The following is a 20,822-nucleotide window of genomic DNA, read 5'->3' as shown; positions in this document are numbered from 1 at the left end:
ATTCCCAATTTCTTTCTAATGCAAAAATCTACACAAAAAAGATCTTCTTCCATCCTGAGTTTGCTTCTACATTTTGCAGGAGGTGCAGATCGGCTGAGTGGGTTTGTCAGGTAGCTGAACTGGACACAGTGGATACAAAGCTCCAATAAACTTGTCTGTTTGGCACAGGAACCCTGTGAGGCTGTGGAGGGCGCTGAGCAGTGCAAGTCTTCCAAGCTGAGGGGCCCCACCGTCCCCAGACAAGAGAGAGGAGAGAGTGCCCCAGTACCGAGAGGGGAACTACCCTTCCGGCTAGTACACCTGGCCTTCCTCACCTCCGGACGCTTCCGGGTGGAAAAAGAATCCACCCTGAGAGGAGAACCGTCCCGTCGACTAAACATGAAGCCATCCACAACACGTTCACCTTACTTAAGGCAGGACCAGCTGCAAGGACAGCACCGCTTGCTTCCCAGACCCGGGAGGATCTGCTTGCACTGGCTCAGGTTCAGGGCGCCGCTACTTCGACGGCCACTCCTGCAGCCCAGATGTGCGCGGCGGGGGCTGCCACCTCGCCCAGACACCGGACGTTGGGGCTGGCGGCCAAGGGACACCGTTTCTGAAGCAGCGGTGACGCTGCTCTCCTCGTCCTCTGCACTCCGCTCCGACCGCGACAACTCCCGTTCGCGCCTCCGCCCCCCGCCCGGCCCCCTCCGCCCCCTCCCCGACCGGGTCTGGCGGCGCCCCAACCCCTCGCCCGCGCGGCGCCGGCCACAGCCCCGGCCACCGGCACACGCGGGGGCTGCGGGCACCGCCCGCGCGCAGCTCCCGCCCCAGCCCCGCGGCTCCGCGTGCTGCCGGGCCCGGCGCGCGCCGCCTCGCCGCTGCGGCGGCCTCTCCGAAAACCCGGTCCTGGAACGGCAAACCCGGAGCCCGCTGGCACGTCAGCAGTTACGTAATTAGCGCCTCGATTACCTCACAAAGGACAGCCGAAGCGCGCGCCGAGCGTCAGCTGCCTCGCGAGCCGGCCCGCTCCGCCGAAACAAAGAGCCCGCGCGCCAGCAACGCCCCCGCAGAGGCTTCCGCGCGCGCGGATCAGGCCCGCGGCCTCCGCCAAGGATCCACGCGCCCCACCGGGCCCGCCCCGCCCCGCCCCGCGCGCCCGCTCCGTCCCGCCTCGCCCCCCCCAGCAACGAGGCCCGCCAGCCCCGACGGGCCGGAAAGGGGCGACCGGGTCAGGCGGGCCCGAGGCGGCTGGGCCGCGGTGCCCTCCCGGGGGCCGCCGAGCCGGCCGCAGAAAAACGGGGGGGCGGCGAGGCCGGAAAAGCGCGGCCGAACAACAGGTCTGGAAGCGGGGGAGGCCCGCCCCGCCCCGCCCCGCGGTCACTCCGCCCCGCGCTCACCGGCCGAGCGGAGGCGCCCCGACAGCGTCGCCGGCGGCTGCTCCATCCCGGCGCGCGCCCCCAGACCGCTCGCGCCGGCCACGCGCGACGTCAGCGCGCAGCCTCGAGGGGCAGGGCGCGCGCGACGACGTAAAAAGGCGGGGGCGGGGCGGGGCGAGAGACCACGCCCACTCCCGACACCTTCCCCGCGCCTCGGAGCCCCGCCCCCGGCGCTGCTCCGCGCCCGCCCCGCGGCCCAGCTCTGCGTCGGGGGGCGAGGCCCGCGCCCCGCCTGCGGCCCGACGAGAGCCACCCGCCAGCGAGCGGCCCGGTGGCCCCCGCTGCCCCGAGCGGTCGCCGAGGGTGCTGCTGCGGCCCCTCGCCGGGGGGGGCTGCCCGCGCCGGCGGCTCGCGCCGAGCCCCGCGCGGTTTGGTACGCGGCGGCGCGCGCGCGCGGGCTGGGCGCGGGGCGGGGCGCGAGCGAGCGGCGGTGTCGGCCCTGGTTGTTGCGGGGCGCGTGGGCAGCGCCCGGGGCCGCAGACGGGAGGCCTCGGCCCTCCCCCCCCCGCCGCGCTCGTTCCCGCGCCCCGCGGGGCCGCCGCCGCCACCTCCGGAGAGGCCTCGGCGCAGCCGCCTCGCAGCCCCCGCCCAGCTCGCTGCGTGGGCGGTCCGGCGGGGCGGGGATTGCGGCGGCCCCGTGCGGCGCCGCGCCGGCAGCTGGCTGTCGTGCGGCCCCGGCCAGAGGCGCCGCTGAGCTCCCCTGGCAGGCGGTGACGGGTCACCGAGGTTCTCGAGGTGACAGCAGGGTCTGGCAAGGACTGACGGCTGGCGTCGGGTCGCAGACTGGTTTGTGACCTCCAGTTCGCCGAGTGAATAGTGCTGGGGGTTGCGATGACCATACAGAAACTTCGGGAACATCACACTATTGTACATCTTTCAGAAGGGTTCCTTGATCAGCCGCTTCTGGTTTTCCACCATCGTTTTCATCAAGCAGTCAGTTAGATGAAGTGCTCTGAGGAGACACCAAAGACCGGGACCTCAAAGACATTGCTTCAGCTGACCTGACCATCTCTCTCCATCTGCACAGCAATGTTATCTAGCGTGGCTGTGCTTCTGTATTTTTAGGAGGCTGCACCCTTTCTGGAAGCTGATGCAATGAAAAATTTGTCTTGATTTGTCTGATGCAATTAATGTATTTAGCTGCAGAACAGTTGGAATTTATACAACTTGATTTCTATTTCAAACCAGTGCTCACTACTTCTTACATTTTTTTCACATGTAAAGCTCAAGAATTAATGAACTCCAGCCAATATCTTTGGCACTCAAATCCCTTCCTCGCCACCCCCAGCTATCTGTCCTCTTCTCCCCCCACCCTCCCCCAGGTCACACTCCAGCGTGTCCTGAAGCTAGAGCGGAGCCTGCTCGTGAGACGCTGGGGTGTACGGGGAAGGCAGGAGCTGTACGCTGGATTCAGGCTCTGCCACCTGACATTACAGTCCCAGCGTGTGCAGAGAGGACACGGATCCTGACACACCAAGAAAACCTAAAGGCAGGAAATAGGAGATGGTGAGTCTTTGCCTGCTAAGCAAATGTGCACCACTGACATAGAGCTCCGCTGAGGAGTGAGGAGTGTGATGGATGTATCATTTGTCAAGGGCCTCTCCCTCCTTACCCCCTTCCTCTGGTGCTTCAGTAGTCAAATAAGCCTTAGGCCTTTTCATAAACAATTGTTCCTCTAAGGTCTGGCTGAGCGTTGCATGATTTGCAGGATCTAGGGAACGAGGACAGTTTATTTAAAGCTGACGAGAACTTTGCTCCTTCCACTATCTCCTGAAAGAACATGTTGAAGAACTAGTAAAAGATCTTTTAAAATTTCTCTTTAAACCATTTTTCATGTCTCCCCCTTTTCAAAGCTGAATAACCAAGCACTGGGATCTTGTGTCAGCACATGAGAACAGAAAGTGGGGCTGACCAAAAGCAGCAGGTGAACCCGACCAGCTGAATTTCATTGACTAACTTCAGAGCATAAACAATGTAAATGAACAACATACATGGTAGCATTTATATTCAAAATATTTATTAATTCAATTTTTTCTTATTAATAACAAATATCCAAATAAGGAACAAACTGTTAGTGTTAGATCTCCCCTTGATGTTAAATTTGGCTTTAAACATGTAAATCTAATAACTACAACATGATTAAGAACATCAGATTCAAAAGTTCACACAAAATCTGTGGGTTTAAACAACTGTCCTGATTTCAGCTGGGACAGAGTTAATTTTCTTCCCAGTAGCTGCTGTGTTTTGGATTTAGTATGAGAAGAATATTGATAACACATGGACGTTTTTAGTTGTTGCTAAGAAATCAAGGACCTTTTTTCAGTTTCCTGTGCTCGGCTGATGAGCAGGTGTACAAGAGCTTGGAGGGAGCATCGCCAGGCAGCTAGCCCAAGCTGGCCAACAGCAATATTCCATACCATAGGCATCACGTGCAGTTCATAAATGGGGACTGGCCAGAGGGCAGGGATCCGGGAGTTCCATGTGATTGCTGCTCAGGGTCTGGTTGCGCAATCAGTTCTTGGGCAGTGAGAAAAATTGTACTGTGTATAGCTTGTTTTGCATATTCTATTATTATTATTATTCCTTCCTTTGTTGTCTTATTAAACTGTCTTTACCTCAACCCACGAGTTTTACTTTTTCCCACTTTCCTCCCCATCCCACTGGGGGGGAGGAGCGAGTGAACTGCGTGGTCCTAGTTGCTGGCGAGAGGCTGTCTGGTGCTTGGCTGCCAGCTGCCAGGTCAAACCATGACAACACCACCACACAGAAGTGATGAACCAGGTAGCCAAGGAAGTAATTAGAGTACAATTATCCCTCTCTGCAGGTACTGGGTATTGATGTTTTGGCTTATTAATTATGTTCCTTCTTTATATACTTTCTAATAGGACTTTCTGCAATGTATTTCTACGTATTTCATCTTGTACTGTGTCATTAATTTTCAAAAAATATATTCACTAATTCAAAGAGAACATTGCAAAGCTACAAACAGATATTCAGGGAATGGCTTTTATATCATAGCTTTGTGGCTTCTTTTCTGTTTTTTCAGAATAACTGAAGCCAGAGGAGCTCAGTATCTTTGAAAGCCGAGACAGCAAAATGTTTTTGTCCATGCACAATCCAGATCTGTAGACCTACATGTGTCTATGGACAGGAGGCAATACTTCTTCCTGAGACTCCTGTTTTGGACATTTATCTGACCTATCACTGTAACAGAGCTCTAAAGTTTCAGGTGATCAATATGCCAACTTAAAATCAGTTTACTCCTTGCAAAGGAGAAAACATTTTGGGCCTCACTGGTCCCTGTCCAACACCGTGGCTTGTGCCAGTGCAAACTGAATGCAAAATAAGCACAGCAGTGATTTTTCTGAGCTGGTGGCATTCAGCACAGCTCCTAATGCTCATTTGCACAGGAAAGTCCTGTGACAGACTGGGTCTAAATAGAATGTAGGAGGATGAAAGCTGGGCCAAAACACCAAAGCAAATAGAGCATGGGGCTGAAACAGGGCAGGGTCTCTGTGCTTCTATTGATTGATTTGGATTCCTGCAGGGAAAAAAAACCAAACATCTTGTCGATTGATCAGATTTACCTTTCTATGCCTTCCTCAAAGCATTACTTACACCACTCTGGTCAGTTCTTACGATGCCACCCTTGGTTTGTTAGCCAGGTCCTTCAGTAAGATGAGAGTCCCCAGCCATGTAGCTATGAACCATTGTGCCTCAGAATAGTTTAGGGTTTTTTTAGTCCTGTCCTTGTATAATTTTTGCTTTTTCAGTAGGGAGTTGCTGGGAAGAAACCAAATAGCAGACTGAAGATGGACATGAAATAACCAGGTTCATTGAATGGAAGGGACTGATAAATTACATTCAGATTAAATCTTAGTTCTTTAACCTGCAGTCAGTCTAGAAACTAACCCTGCCTGACTGCTGGGATACCATTTCAGAAGCACCAGCAGGCATCATCTATACTGCCAGAAATGGTAAATAAAGGACATGAGCTACCCTGGGAGGGTACAGAGAGAAACACAAGCTCAGGAGTGTAGTTCTGGTCAGAATGGTGAAAAATCTTTGCTGACCCGAGCTGGAAAAAATGTACCTTTTAATTCAGCATCAGCTTTCAGGGAGGCCTTATAGCAACAACCATGAGTTTGTTTCGTGACTGCCATCCTCCTGAAATCTGATTCCCTTTACATTCACACAGCAATTTCATTCCTTCTTGCACAACGTCAGCAGACATGGCTGCTTTACGGATGTCTCCCGATATCTGTGTGGTATAGTTCAGTTTTGCAGTGCTCTCACAATGAGGTAATTATTACTCTGACATGTACCAACAGATGTCTGGGGATAGGGTTCAGAATGATACTGGGCAAAGAGAGGAGAGAAAAGGATTTTTTTTTTATGGGTCACAAACAATTTCCAGTGTTTGCAAGGGGTTCCTTTACAGCCTACGGACTTATTGTCTAGTTTACTCAAGTATTCCCTGACCTGAAGCTCTTCCACTGAGGGTACATCTTCCTTGCTCCACCCTTTCTCCTGGTCTCTGCGACCTGGGAATCCTGGAGGTCGGTGTTGCTAGTAAAGGCTGAGGCAATTAGACATTCAGTACCTGAGCCTTTTCCAGGTCCTGTGTAACCAGGACCCCTGTCTTGTTGAGCAATAGGCCCACATTTTCCCTAGTCTTCCTTTTGTCTCCTATGTACTTACAGAAGCCCTGCTTGTTGTCTTTGACATTCCTGGCCAGATTAAATTCCTTTTAGCGTTTAGCTTTCTAACTTCATCCCTGGATGCTCAGACAATGTTTCTGTATTCCTCCCAGGTCACCTGTCCTTGCTTCCAACCTCTCTGTATGCTTCCTTTTTGTGTTTGAGTTTGGCTGGGAGTTCTTTGTTCATCCACACAGGCCTCTTGGTGTTTTTGCTTGACTCCATATTCATTGGGATGGAACACTCTTGGGCTTGGAGGAGGTGATCCTTGAATACTAACCAGCTTTCTTGGGCCCTTCTTCCCTCCAGGGCCAACACAATGGAGTAATTTTTATGAAAACTTCCAAATCACAAAAGGCTAGAATGACTTTAGGGCCAAGAATCAGCAGGAAGGGCTTCAACCGGAATCTTTTCAGGCTAAATCTCAGAAGTCCAAGCATGGTAACAGTACTTTGCTTTGAAATTCTCCAAGAGTGGTTCCTCATCAGGGGCTCACTTAGTCCCAGGTGCATGTATGAACAACTTACAAAATCCCAGACCAGAAATTATTCTAATGCTGATATGCAGATAGAGCCATGCCATGTTACTGTACCAGTGAGCCAGGTGCTTATGTTTCAGCAATGAGTTCAAACCAAGCGCCAGGTATCATAACATTTCTGTGTTCCTGACTGAGCCGATCATTTCATGCCACACCCAACAGTGCACACAAGTCATCCACAGAACACAGTGAGAGTGAGATGTGCCCAGCTACTGCACAAGCAAGAAAGCAAAGAGGAGTGCTGCAAAATGTGAAGCGTTCATTACAGAGCAATGAGATTCTTTCACTGTGTTGTAAGCAAACACGCTTCCCATAAACTCTGCCAGCAAGTGGCTTTCTTCCATAGGTCTTGAAGTCAGCAACTATCTTCAGTTTCAGAAAACATTTTCTCTAGGTACTTGTCACTTTTGTTCCTCATGGCTCACAAAGTAGAGCACAGACTCCCAAGGAGCAGGAAAAAACACACCTTTCATTGTCAATTACACTCTTGGCTCTGACCTCTATGTCAAAGGAGCAGGAAAGGACAGTGATGCCAAGGCTGGCTCTGAATGGTTACTGTGGCTTGAAATGTCTTTGAAAGGTACAATCCATCCAGTGTCAGCATATCAGAAAGATTTAATCCAGCCTGGGATATATCAGAGCAATAGCATATCCCCAGTTGGGTATTAAAGGGGTTGTAATTTGATTTTCCGACTCCTGTGACTAAATTGCTGCGGCTTTGCTCTTGTGGTTCAGAAATTCTAGGGAGCTTTCAATAAAATTACAGCTTGTTATAACTTCAGGGGTGCACTTTACTCTCTAGGTAATGGTGTAATGCAATGATATGATGAAAAATAATGTACTTTCATTTGCAAAGTGCTCTGTCTCTTGTAAATGCTCCAGTCCAGCTGAGGAATTTAATTAAAAAAAGTAATTAATGCAAATAGTAATAAAAATGTAGCCTTTTCCATGTGGCATTTCCAAGCAAGTCAGCCTCATATCGTTGCTCTTGAGCTAGACAAATATGGTCAACCCCCTCTGCAGATGGAGATGCTGTATTAAAATGTGATGTTGAGCTGAAGGAAAGTTTGAGCCCTTCACAAACATTGATGCCTGTGGCATCATCATGGATGTGCAAAGTATCATCCACTTACTATTCACTACAGAAGCAGAGAGGATAGCAAACAACCAGCTAAAAACTTAAGAAAATCTGTGGAGTTCTTCAGGAAAGGTTTTCTGTGTCCTTTCCACTTGAAGATGTCAACAGAGCAATGAGGTACTGGCCTCCTGTCTCTGCTGGTGTGTTTCTCTGGCTTCAATAGAATTATAATATACCAATGGACTGTTAGGCTCAAATCACTATTGGCCCCACAGAATAAGGAGGACAGTTCATTTCTGCATTATCACATTCTTTTCCAGATTAGTAGAAATGAGGGAGGGGAGGATAGAAAGGAATCTTTCTCTTAATGTGTGCATACTTACCCTCTTTTCTTAATACTGGTGAAGTGCTGCTCAGCTTTGCCAGGCCAGTAATTTCACAAATAGTTTCCTGAATGGCTTATCTCATTCTCTAGACAATGGTCTAACGTAACAACATGATGAAAAGTAATGCATTTCTATTTTCAAAAAGTGCTCTGCCTCATGTGAGCAACCAGGACCCACATTAAAATTCCTACATTGAAAGTAAAATCACTAATATCAATGGTTAAAAATACAGATCCGCTTTCTGTCTGACACTCATCAAGCAAACATCGTAGCTACTGCAAATGAAACCACCAGTATTACTAAGTTCTGACACTAGAATGGCAAAATCTCAAGCTCTATTCATCAACCAAAAAAAGTCCTCTTGTGGCCCCAAAAGGCCCTGACTGGGGCCATCTCCAGATTCAGTAGCTAAGGAGAGTAAAGGCAAGACTCCCATAGATATTGACACCAACCAAATAGGGACTGGGAACACATGAGAGATCGTTTCACAGGGCAAAGATGGCCTGCCAATGTCCCTAGCCACTTTCCTATGAGCAGAGCTCAGGCAGTGTGTAACAGGGTTGGCACATTTCAAGGGATGGGGAAGGAAGGAGAACAGCAAAACACATTTCCGACAAGGTACTCGCTCTGGAATATGCAGGTAGCATTATTTCTCTGGGGAAACAGGTGAAAAAAGCCCAGGTACTGGGCTAATAACAAGGAAGGGATGCTCTGAGGGGATTAACACCCAGTCATAAAAAGCACTGGAAATTAGTAACATTCCCTATCCTGTAAAACATAGAGGAAACATATTGTTCTTGCATACTTTCAGGGAATGTTTTCCCTGTAACAGCCCTGGTACCAAAAGACCGATGGGGGCCTATGGGGTTGGACCGTATCTCTTCCTGACTTCCTTTTTAGGATGAAGGCTCTGCTGGTAGCACTAAAAGAAAGACTGCTCTGTGCTTCCAATGCCATGCAGGAAAGGGCAAGAGTGTTTTTTTCCTGTTATCTTTGGTTTAAAGAAGCATCACCTTGTTTTTCAGTCTTCTGGAGCAACGGCAGGTATGCAGACTTGCCTGTTAGGGAGGCAATGCTGGCACCTTGGCAGGTCTGTCTTCACAGACTTCTCCTTGGTGAATTCCTTCTACCTGCAAGCAAGTGGCAGAACGTAAAGGAGCCTGCTCAAACGGGAAGCCTGAGCTTAGGTGCTATCTGCTCTGTTCAGTTTGAAAAAAATGCAACTGAGCATAATTAATGTTTGTGCTGTACTTTTTTTCTTAGTATTCAATCACAATCTCTGCGCATAGTGTGGAAGCTGCTAAATGTAACAAGACTTTCTCAGCTAATGACTGAGACAATAAACAATGTGCACAGGAGACCATCTTCTGTCCTGCAGCCACCTCCACTGCCTATTGCCATGGCTACCCACATGGCAAGGACAGCTGACCTGCAAATAATACAGCTGCAGCATTGCCATCGTTTCCAGCAATGTAACAAGTCTGATAGATCCAAATTTGCCAGCACTGCATTTTCCAATTCAGGTTGATCTGCCTCAAACTGAGATAGGGCTGGTACATCAGTTCACACTAAGATCATAAAACAAAGATCTTACCTGCTACTTCTGTACCTTAATGAAATCACAACATTGCTGTAAGATTGGAAGTTCGGCTCCAGCAGCTAGGCTAAAACTCGCCATGCCTCACGCTGTTTTACAGAATACCATGGGCCCTTTCTCTGACTGCCACGTCAGCCTCAGAGAGCTGTGCTTCCGAGCACCCTGTAGTGATTCCTGCATGAGCCTGGTTAAATGGCTTGGGTGTGATTCTTCACGTGTGAAAGGCTCTGTTCAGTGTATACAGTGAGAAAGCAAGCTACTCTGCATCTATGCAAGTTTTTTCACAGCAGGGTGTTGGCTACAGTAGCTTCCTTCTTACCTCCTGCAAGGCCTTTTTTAAAAGCGTTTCATCCAGCCAAGTCCAAGCTCTACAAAATCAGCGCAGAATCCTTAGAACGATATAGCACCTTCCATGCCGATGCATCCACTATTAACTGCGCTGCATTCCGCCTGCCAAGGTAGGGGGAGAGCGCTGCCCAGATTCCCAGACACCGGGAGTTTGCGGCTCAGCGGACAGGAGCCCAGTCCGGCGTAGCGCTCAGCATCACGGCTTGCGGCAGGAACGTGTCCGGGCCCCTCGGCTGAGCTGAGCCACACCTCGCTGTGCGCGCCCGTGCACCGCTTTACTTTGTGACCGGCTGCCGCTGGCTCCCGTCCGCCTCCAGAGAGCGGGAATCCAAGCCGGGGCGCTTTGTCCCCTGGGTGAGGCAGAGCCGCCGCCAGCGGAGCGCGAGCACAGCGAACCCACCGCGTGAAGGCTGCTTTTCTTGCCCAGCAGCGCCACCTCCTGCTCGCGTTGTCTCACTGCAACCGGGCCGGCACATCAGCCTGCCCAGCGCGGCACCGCGCCGAGTCCCCGGCCATCCCGGGCCCACCGGCTCGGCCCTCCCCGAGCTCCAAAGCTCCCGGGGCGGCGCGGCGAGGGCGGGCCGGGTGCCGAGGGCAGCCTGGGGCCGGGGCACCGCTTCCCGCCGGCTCCCCTCGCCCCCCCGCCCGCCGCGGGATCTGACGGCGGGATCCCCGGCCCCAGCGGCAGCGGCCAGGGGCCCCGCAGCCCCGCTCACGGTGACCCGCCGGCGGACCCGCACCCCGTACCCCACGCCCCACGGCTGCGCGCCTCCCCGCGCGGGCGCGCCCGCCCCGCAGACGAGGCGAGCAGAGGCACGCGCGGCACGCCGCACCGCCCGGCAGCGGGCAGCACGCGCACGGCCTCACCCCCCCCGCCGGGAGAGCGCGCGGATTCCGGCACAGCCGGGGACGGCAAGACCGCCTGGGCGGCCCGCGCCGCACCGCTCCGCGCCGCTCCGCCTCGCGCGCCGCGCCGCTCCGCCTCCCGCCGCGCGCAGCGCCCGCCGGCCGCGCCAGGGGGCAGCAGCGCCACGCTGCGCCGCGGGACACGGCGTGCTGCGGGACGCGCCAAGGGACATAGCGCAGGGCATGGCACGGGACACGGGACACCGCGGAACACGCCCCAGGACACAGCACACTGTGGAACGCAGCGCGGGACACGCCATGCTGTGGGACACTGTTCTGCGGGACATGCCACACTGTGTTACACGCCACGGGACACACCGCACTGCGGGACACGCCATGGGACACGCTGCGCTGCAGGACACGCCACGCTGCAGGACACACTGTGCCGTGGACCACAGCTCTGCAGGCCAACCATGTCCACGGGCTGGCCACAGCAGCTACCGCTGTGGGATGGGCATGGGGGCCGTGGCACTGGCCACGCACAGCCTTTCCCTCACTGCCTCCACGGCCAGCTACTTCAAGGCCAGAGCCTTCCCCTCAGGGGATCTGCGAAGGTTCCCCTTGTGCTCATCCCGCTCTGTGACCCCTCTGGGCACGCATGCTCCTGATCCATGCTGCGCAGCTCGCTGGGAGCAGCTCTTCAGTGACCTCATGTAGGAAGGAAGGAGAAATACGTCGGCAAATTATGCCAGTTTTGCAAATACTTAGATGACCTCTGAAGTGTCCAAGCTAAGGCAGCCAGGCGAGGATGATGCGCAGGAGCACTTTGCCAATACAGCTTTCCTCTGTCCTCTCTCTCTCTTCTGTCAGCCAGGGAGGTGCAGCAGGAAAACAGGTGGCCTGGCATATCTCGGTGCTTTTCTGCAAGTTGGGAGCCTGTGCAGTAGCCTGCCCAAAACCCAGGTCTGCCCCACAAAGAAATCCTTCCTGAGGAAGCAAAAGTTACAAAGAAAGAAAAATATCAAAATCTTCTGTTGTCACTTCAGAGTTCATAGAAATATTGAGGAGCTTATAATCATGATATTTAACTACAGGCAAGTTTGCAAGTTGGGTGTGCCAGAAATCTTCTAGCATGCACAAATCTAATTACATCGGTAGATGACAACTACCTTCGGCTGTGAGCCACCTTTATATAGACCAGTGACAGACCTCTTCAGGAGCTGCTGGGGAAATTCCCTCTAGCTCTTCTCCTGAAGTGATCAAGTACAGCTTCTACGACTACTCAAAATCTAAAGCCACCTTTGACCAAACATGAGACCTCCATCACTCTCATTTCTGGACAGATCACTTTGAGGAGGTATACTTCACTTTTTAATATATGCCCCTGAAGATCATCAAGAACAATGCCAGCATATATAGAATTCACAGCACTCTCATGTCACGTGATGCCTCTTTGTTTTTCGTGTTAGCTTAGAGCTTCCATCTTTCCACTGGGCGATACGGAACCATTTTTTTAACTGTTGACAAAACCCAGTTCTATTTCTTTGAAGAACACAGAAGAATGAAAGGATTGGGATATAGTTTGCCAGGACACGTTCACATGACAGACCTCTGGAAACAGACAGGCAAGCTCCATAGCTCTTTCTGGCGTGACTAATCTGCAGCAGAAAGACACTGTTACTGCACGCAATGGGTATTGTGAAGACAAACTGCACACATACACAAAAAAAAAAAAAAAAGAGAGACAACACAGGAAGAGCAGACACTCAAATTAGGGCTGAAACATATGTTTCATATCTAGTGTCTGGGCTAGAATTTCATATTGGTCCTTTATGGCTTACTACAGAACTGTATCCTGGACTTCAAGTGGATGCGAGTATTATTGCCTGTAAAAAACCCAGGGTATTATCTGATCTATCATTCTGGACATTTCCACCATTTTTATTTCACGTTGCTACTGCACTTTTCCTTGCTTTTGCATTTTTCACTCAAACTTTGTTGCATTGAACTCCTGTTTGAGAACTGAGAGAAATGGTTTAATCCTTCTGTTCTATGAAATGGGAAGAATGCCTAAACTGAGGAGGTGGTGGACTAATGAAGCATTTGAGAGCAGGTCCCTCATTTGGGGGAGGGCACGCAACACAACTGTTTCATAGCAGAGGTTATGGGGTTCCACATGGGCCAGATCTTCAGGGGGAATAAATCACAGCATCTGGCTCAGACTGGTCAATCCAGTGGTGTCCCTCTCTAAGGGAAAAGAGTGGGTAGGCACTGCTCATGCCTCTGTCCTTAGAGTTCATACTGCTCCTCTGATGCAGTGTTCGGCTACATCATGACCAGTGACAATTAACCAAATGTTAACACCCAGCTCATTAATCTGAACACTTGTAAACATACCCGACAGCACTGCATCATCCAGAGTGACTGTGTTCATCCTTGCCTGGGACCACAGGGACTTCACTGCCTGTCTGCAATGCCTTGCTAGCAGCTGCTCTTGCCATCTAAATGTCTCTCCTGCCTTACACTTCATGTTCACGTAAAAGCTATATAAGGAACTAAGCTTGAACACTGAATTACAGACACAGACAAGGGTGGGTTAGTAAAAATGGGGTTTTATTCCATCAATTCAGTGCTAAGACGGGTTCAGAAAACATGGAGAGTTTCAGGTCAGTTAGAAATCAATAAGCAAACCTGACTATTATTAATTCATAAATACATTTCTACATGTTTTTTCCCCACAAAGTTCTTTGCAGACTTCAGCTGAAATACCTAAGAACTTTTTATCCTCTAAAATGAAGCTACCACTGGGATACAGCTGAAACGTGGAAACTGCAGGCCTTTGAGTTATTTAGGCCACATGAGCTGGTTCAGGGAACAGACTGTGGAGTACACACTAGTATAGAGCATAATCTCTTCATTTTCAAGAGACTGCTGGGTGTATGCTCTGCTTTGGCAGTACGGTGTGAGCTGAATATTCACAATCTGCCTACAAGCACAAACCAGGCTGGGAAAAAAAGATGCAAGAATGCAGGAAGTCCTTGTTTTCCGCTTTTTTTTTCTGTCTTCCATTTTAACTGCGTGTATGAGAGAGAACAAGGGAATGAGACTGGCTTGAGAACAGCATTACACGCACTCTGTGCCCTGAAGTGTAGAGTACTAGTAAAATGAACGATGGTCTGAGGTGAGCAACTGATGCTGGACTTTGTGATGAATCCAGGTTGTAGAGTTCAGATCTCGATGGAAACATCCGAATTTGGGATATTTTAATCCAGAATTAAAACTACATTCTACAGATAGGAATGCAGTCACAGTACCTTGCTGTAACTCAGTTTTTTGTGTTTCCAAGTAGCAACAACAAAATTTGCTTTTGTAAAAGACAAGATCCTCATATAAAGGCTTTAGAGAAACACCAGTGGTTGTTCCAACAGCATAAAAAAGGGCTGTGACAGTTCCTTTTCTAGGCTAAATAAATAAGTGCTCAGAATGCTCTTTTTAAAAGCTGTCGACCGGATTTTCAACCTTGCTCAGCTTACAGCATCTAGGGATCTACCAAGTTTTAGAGCACTTAACAGGCTTCTATTCAGACTGCTACACATAGGCTATGCAGTATGACGAAGTTCAGTCCCAGTGCATTAACCTAAAAACCTTTGACATACTCCAATTCATTAACCACCATGGAATTAAGTTGGCAGTAAAATAACATACTAAGAACAGAGGAAGGGAACAATGTGTTGGGTCAAGCTCAATTCTTGACTCACAGATAAGTCATGTCATACAAGTCCACTTTCAATTTTTTTAAAGTATACATTAAAATTTTTGCTCTGTGTTCATGAGAAGTACTTTACTGGCATAGGAAGACTACTCATTTGTAATACAGCTAAGAGAACTTCTTGTAGTTTTGTTTAAATTTATTTAAAAAGCTGAATATAAACCTGAATAAAATTAGGTACACTGCTAGAGCTCCAGAGGTTTCTGTTGGTGCTGCAAGGCTAGGCACAGACGAGCTTTCTTCACACCCTGCACAAGCAGAGGTGCGCACAAGTCTGTCATGTAGACGCTGCATCAGACTCCAAGTCCCACTTCAGTACTTTGGTGCAAGCCTAGTCAAAGCGGATTAAATTCAACTGCAAAGTCTACTTAACCAGGAGGAAGACCAGGCCCTGTGCGGCCAATTCAGTTGTGCTGTGTAAAGGACTGCGAAGTCAGTCAGGCAGTGAACTCGCAGGGTCAAGCACTCTGTGCTAGAGGCCTGCAGCGTTTATTTGCCCTGCAGCACATACAGGTAATGGGTCTCTCAGTGGCAGAGGAACAAACTACAGAAGCAGCACGTACTCACTGAACAGCCAGCATAGTACATACCTTAGCCTCTTTGGGTAACTCCCTTGCCTGCCCATACTCAGAGCCTTACACTTTGCCCCACGACCAGTGTACCTCACCACACCTCATGCCCTATCACTTGAAGGGGGCCCAACAAGATCAAATCTAGATGGAAAGCATTCAATGGAAATTACCTGCACACATCAACACAAACGAGTCAGTAAGAACAGTTACATTACACCAACTCCCATCACCTTTAAGTTTTGCTGGTGCGTACAGCCTGATTTTAAATTCTCCTGTCATTGAGCGGATGCTCAATGCCCCTAATGCAAAGCAGCTACATCCTTGCATGTTCTGTTCATTATTTGCCCATGGCAGATGAGCCGCAGCCTCTGAATCGCTTACACATGGCTTATAAAACGCACAGGTTTGATGAAGTGGGATACTGAGTCACATAATTTTACTATTACGAGTAGGTTTTTCTATGGTAAAAATATGGGATCCGAGTATCCCATCCAGGCATCCAAAACATGAAGAGGCTGCCTGAGACACCTGGAGGTGTAAGATTTTAAAAACGAGGTAATTAAGTTGTTTGTAATCACCCAGGTAATCCTTACTTATCAATGTGTTACTCCTAGCCTAAGTTATTGTTCATTGTCATTGTTTGGGGTCTAACATTATCTTGCACTCCTCCAGTGAACTTGCTAATTTAGTATTTCCCCCACTTTTCAAATATTTGTATTCTGTAAGTTAGAAAGGGTACATGATTTGGCATTTCCTCTTTGAATCTCATTCCACTTTCTACTTAGACCCAAATTCCTGTCCATGTGATCCTTTCGGACATAGGAAGAAAACTGGAAGATGAACATAGTAATTGGAAATGTAACAGCAAGCTACTAGCCTATCTGGGTGACTAGAATGTGATCTTAATTTTGTTACCTGGCCAGCTCATATAGGGAGGGAAAATCATGAGTCTTTAACAGCTCTGTAAGCTGCATACCATTATTACGGTGACAGAATGACCAGGTACACGCTATGTTACACGTTAGATGCAAGAACCATGAGCTTGTAACAGACGTGGCATTGTAACAACATTTACAGAACCTGTAACCAAGGATGAAGAAGGCCTATTTTATGTAGGAATTAAGAAAAAGGGACGACAACAATCCCATTTGACTTTATATTCTATGACTGAATTTATAAGAAGGACATCTTACCCTAGATTTGTAGCGTAACTATGGAATAGATGTAAGGAAATAAAATTAAAATAAAATTTAAAGCAAAGCACAAAACAGGACAAAGGCATTTTGTAACTAGAATTCTGCCCCCACCATATGATGGAGTAGGGTTTTGAGTTAGTCATAAAAAATACTCACTGAATAAGACCAAGTGCAAACCAAACCACTTCTTTCAAACTGCCTTGAACTGTAATAAACCTCGGTTCTACATTCAAATGTAGCAATGTCTTGCCTATTACCCTTGCTGAGTTAAGCTTGACTCTGGGAAAACTAGAACCTCCAGCACATTTTGGTTCCTGTCTCTAACAGTTTTTCACCTGGGGACAGAACATGACTTTATTTCCTGGGACAATCCTATGAGCTACATATCCCAGGGCCCACAGCAGATGTGACTGACACTTTTGAAAAGTTAAAATATTCAAATATTTTTGTATGATCATTAGAAATACAAAAATGCCTAATGGGCCAGATATGAAATATATCCTGTAGGGACCAACATCATTAAGGAGCTGTTAAAGAGCATTGCTGCTGCTACTGCACTGGGACAGTTTGTCTTCAAGAGAAAAGAAAACACTGAGATGGAATACAAAGGAGCAGTCTGCTGTAGGAAAGGATTTGTGGGATTGTGTCATTGAGGGAGCAACTGACAAAAATCCAGCGTACCCCAGTTCTGTGTGAATCCCCACCCCATGGGAAAGTGAGAGATGTTTGCAGGGAAGCTGTCTATTGCTTTATGGCAGGCCTTGTCAGTCTTTGACTGCTGGCTGACTCCTACCTAGGCTGGTCACTGTTCCTGGGATGAGTGGCATGCACCAAACTGACACTATCTCTAGCAAGACAATCACTGAGCAACAGGAGATTGCCATAATTGTTCATTTTGGAGGAAGAGAAACAAAGGCTTCTGCCCTTGCCATTCTATCTCACAGAAATCAGTCAGAGCTGAAGGAGTGTGCTGCAATTTGAGTGCTAGCTCTTGGCAGGCAGGATTATCACGCAAGGGACCTGTTCCCTGAAGTCCACTCTGAGTACCCGGGCAGACTGGAGAGCAGGCAGAAAACTGCCTGTAATGAAGTGCTGCTGATACCTCGTCTGCCACAGTTGAGCCCACATTAATAAGAAAGCTCATGAATGCTGTGAGAACATGTATGTATGCAGGGGAAATATATTCAGCACAATAGCTGTTTGCGTTAAGTTGCATAGGTCACTGTGCTGTATATTTCCTCAGCAGATTGTCACTGGTATTTCCATTCTCTGAAGTAAAACTTTACTCATCCCCAGAGAATTACAGAAGCAGCTAGGTATAGCTGCGTTTGAGATCATGAGGTGGAAGGGATGGACATCAAAAAAACTGCAGGGCTGCTTTTTTAATGAGACCAGAACTTCCACATGCATGCATTAAACCAATGCAGACAAAAAATTCAGTATGCAGGCTTCTTAATCATTGGTGCTCACATATGAGCAGACAGAAAAAAGTGCTGGCAGATCAAATTTCTACCAGTCATCCTTCCCTCAGAACAAAATCTTGCTCCAAGCTATGATCTAAGAATGCAGGTTTTCTTTCAAGTGATCATAGAATCATAGAATGCTTTGGGTTGGAAAGGACCTTTAGAGGTCATCTAGCCCAACTCCCCTGCAGTAAGCAGGGACATCTTCAACTAGACCAGGTTGCTCAGAGCCCCGTCCAGCCTGGCCTTGAATGTTTCCAGGGATGAGGCCTCCACTACCTCTCTGGGCAACCTGTTCCAGTGTTTCACCACCTTCATGGTAAAAAATTTCTTCCTCATATCTAGTCTAAATCCACCCTCCCTCAGCTCAAAACCATTACCCCTTGTCCTACCACAACAGGCCCTACTAAAAAGTTTGTCTCCATCTTTCCTATAAGCCCCCTTCAGGTACTGAAAGGCTGCTCGAAGGTCTCCCCGCAGCCTTCTCTTCTCCAGGCTAATGGTTGATGATGATGATGACTAAGAAAGTATGGAGCAGGATGCATTTTTAAATTTTATCTACAATACTTTCTAGAAAGCTTTTTCCTGCACTATCATTACAGACTTCCGCGTTTACACTTCTAGGGTAGGTCCAAATACTTCTTACTCTCCAGGTGTGTAAGTATGCTAAAAACATTAAAGCCAATGGGAGGCATCAGCAGTTATCTAATATAAACTTTCATGGGGATATAGCTGTACTAGATCTAACAGAAATTTACAGCAAATAAAGTTGGTTTCTCTATAACCACATCTAAACAAGAGAGATGGGATTTGTATCACCAAAGTAGTATAAAAATAAAAAGAAGAAACCACACCCCTGAGAAACCTTAGAAGCTCCAAAGAAAACTCACACACTTGTTGGACAATTTTTGAATGACCAAGGTTTGTGCAAAACAAACATGCAACTGGTCTTGTCTGTCAGAAAGATTCAGAAATAATTTAAGATTAGCACATGTCTAACTCTCTGGGTAAGCTGGTGACAGAGCACCACTCTGTTTTGCAACTGCAGCTTTAAAATTGTATTACTGCTCAGATCTCTTCCCATCCCTAAGCAGCATGTTTTGTAACAGCAGAAGGCACGAAAAGGGTGAAAAGAGTAAAAACTTTCCTAAGTCACTGTCAGGGAGCAGCAAGGGCTGGCTGCTCACTAACGGGTGGAAAGCCAGGAGCCAAACACAGCAACACAGCTGGCAGGGCAGAGGCCTCCAAAGGCCAGGGCCCACCCCGCAGTACCTGAGCAAGAGGAACAGGAGAGGCCCAGAGGTTGTGGCCAGGTCCTACCAAGAGTCCAGATCACCAGACACACTCGTAGTGACGAGGCAGGTCCAAGGTCAAGTTAGGAAGTCCATCCACAAGTCAAGGCCAGGTCCAGCGATTGCCAGGCAAGGCCCCGGCAACACAGCAGGCTGAGAAGCCAGTCAGATCAGTGTCTGGATCAAGGAGGTCCATGGCTAACTGCACATGGGCATAACTGGCTGAAGGCCAGTACACCAGGCCTGCCTAAACGGAGCCCCTGTGCCCACAGGCAGGGGGTCTGGGTGGAGGGCCCAGGTCAGGCTGCTCAGAGCTGTTAAGGCCTATTAGTCCCTCAAGAGAAAAACATTAATCACAAACAATCAAAGGAAGATTTTAACTTACAGTGAGGGAAGACATTAGAGTCAGGTCAATAATCAAAGAAAGGATGAAAAAAGGCAGAAACAATAGCTATAAGGAAGAAGAGCATGAAGAAAGTAAGTGGGACAAAAGGGAGACACACCAGCGCTGGGCCATGCTGCTACGTTAGCCTGGTGCTAGGCCCAGAAGATCAGGAGAACAGAGGAAGCCTTGGGAGACTAGCTGGTAGCAGAGGGACTCTTGGATCTGCATCGGGGTCTGGTCTCAGTTTTGGATTCAGGGCTGTTCTCAGAGGTCAGAAAGAGCTGAAGCAGGAAGGACACCAAGAACATTAGCGGAGGAAGCGTAGATCTGAAGCTCCTGGCACACCACAAGGCTGGGCATGCAGACTCTTGCATTATCCCTCTGCAGCTGGGAACACTGAGGGCCAAAGCTCTCCTGCAAAACATATCCTGCACAAACAGCAGTGGAAAAGATTGAGGGCATTCAGCAGAAGAGCAGGCTGCAAAACTGATTGCTTTGAATGGAACTGAAACGTTTTGTCAGAGTCCTGAGAGTACCAATAGGCCTTAGTGGCCCTGAACAGCCTCATCTGCCATTTCCACCCATATCCCTGCCCTCAGGCCCAGGAGACCCATTTCAGCTCATGCGTGGGCCCAAGCTATGCTGAAAGTGTACCAGTTTCTCGCTTTTTCATAGCTGCGCCCCATTGATCTGGATCCTGACCACGGACTGACTTCCTAGCTTCACCTCAAACCTGCTTTCCCACAATGGACCTCTCTGGCAATCACCGGACTCTGCCTAACTCTGGTTACCATCACTGGACCTGATCCTGACCCTGACCTGTGGGTTGACTTCTTGGCTTGATCTTATCACCTCATACTGCCCTGATGACCTGGTTCACGCTGGCTGCCACCCTCAGGCCTGCCCTGCTTGCTGCACCTGGGTACTGCAGCGTGAGCCTTGGCCAGTGAGGCCCCTGCCCTGCTGGCAACCGCACACCTTCTGGTTCTCCATCCCACAAAGAGCCCCTGGCCTCGCTGCTCCCTGGCAGGTTTACTCTGAGCCTCTGGATGAAAAGGGGAAGTTGGATATTCAACCCCGTTTCTGCTCAAAGGCAGCTTCATGACAAGCATCCTACAGGCATCATGCCTCACTTAACGTGACATCAAGGGGAAACCTTCCAGCCTCAACGTGTGGGACAGTGTGAAGTTCATACTGACATTCATTACAAATGCTGTACTTCCAAGGCTTCATG

The 20,822-nt window shown here is 49.1% G+C and overlaps 1 protein-coding gene and 1 long non-coding RNA gene across 10 annotated transcripts in view; both read right to left on the bottom strand.

The window, feature by feature from the left end:
• The window catches only part of TMCC1 (transmembrane and coiled-coil domain family 1), a 122,387-nt gene extending 120,917 nt beyond the window's left edge, over positions 1-1,470 (bottom strand). For 7 of the 9 annotated variants that reach the window (XM_075433260.1, XM_075433259.1, XM_075433250.1 and 4 more), the window contains exon 1: positions 1,380-1,470. The gene's annotated coding sequence lies outside the window, so the exon portion shown is untranslated. Of the gene's footprint in view, positions 1-314; positions 527-951; positions 1,050-1,379 lie in introns of those variants that run through there. The other 2 variants (XM_075433253.1, XM_075433255.1) reach the window with 2 other exon arrangements.
• Positions 1,471-11,286: 9,816 nt separating this feature from the next.
• LOC142362753 (uncharacterized) overlaps positions 11,287-20,822 on the bottom strand; it is a 61,830-nt gene continuing 52,294 nt past the window's right edge. The window contains exon 3 of the long non-coding RNA XR_012765265.1: positions 11,287-11,898. This is a non-coding gene — a long non-coding RNA (uncharacterized LOC142362753). The remainder of the gene's footprint in view (positions 11,899-20,822) is intronic.

This window comes from Opisthocomus hoazin, chromosome 11 (genome assembly GCF_030867145.1).
Source record: "Opisthocomus hoazin isolate bOpiHoa1 chromosome 11, bOpiHoa1.hap1, whole genome shotgun sequence".
Classification (NCBI taxonomy): Eukaryota; Metazoa; Chordata; class Aves; order Opisthocomiformes; family Opisthocomidae; genus Opisthocomus; species Opisthocomus hoazin.
The sequence above is the reverse complement of the archived record's forward strand: the minus strand, read 5'-3'. Positions and strand labels throughout refer to the sequence as shown.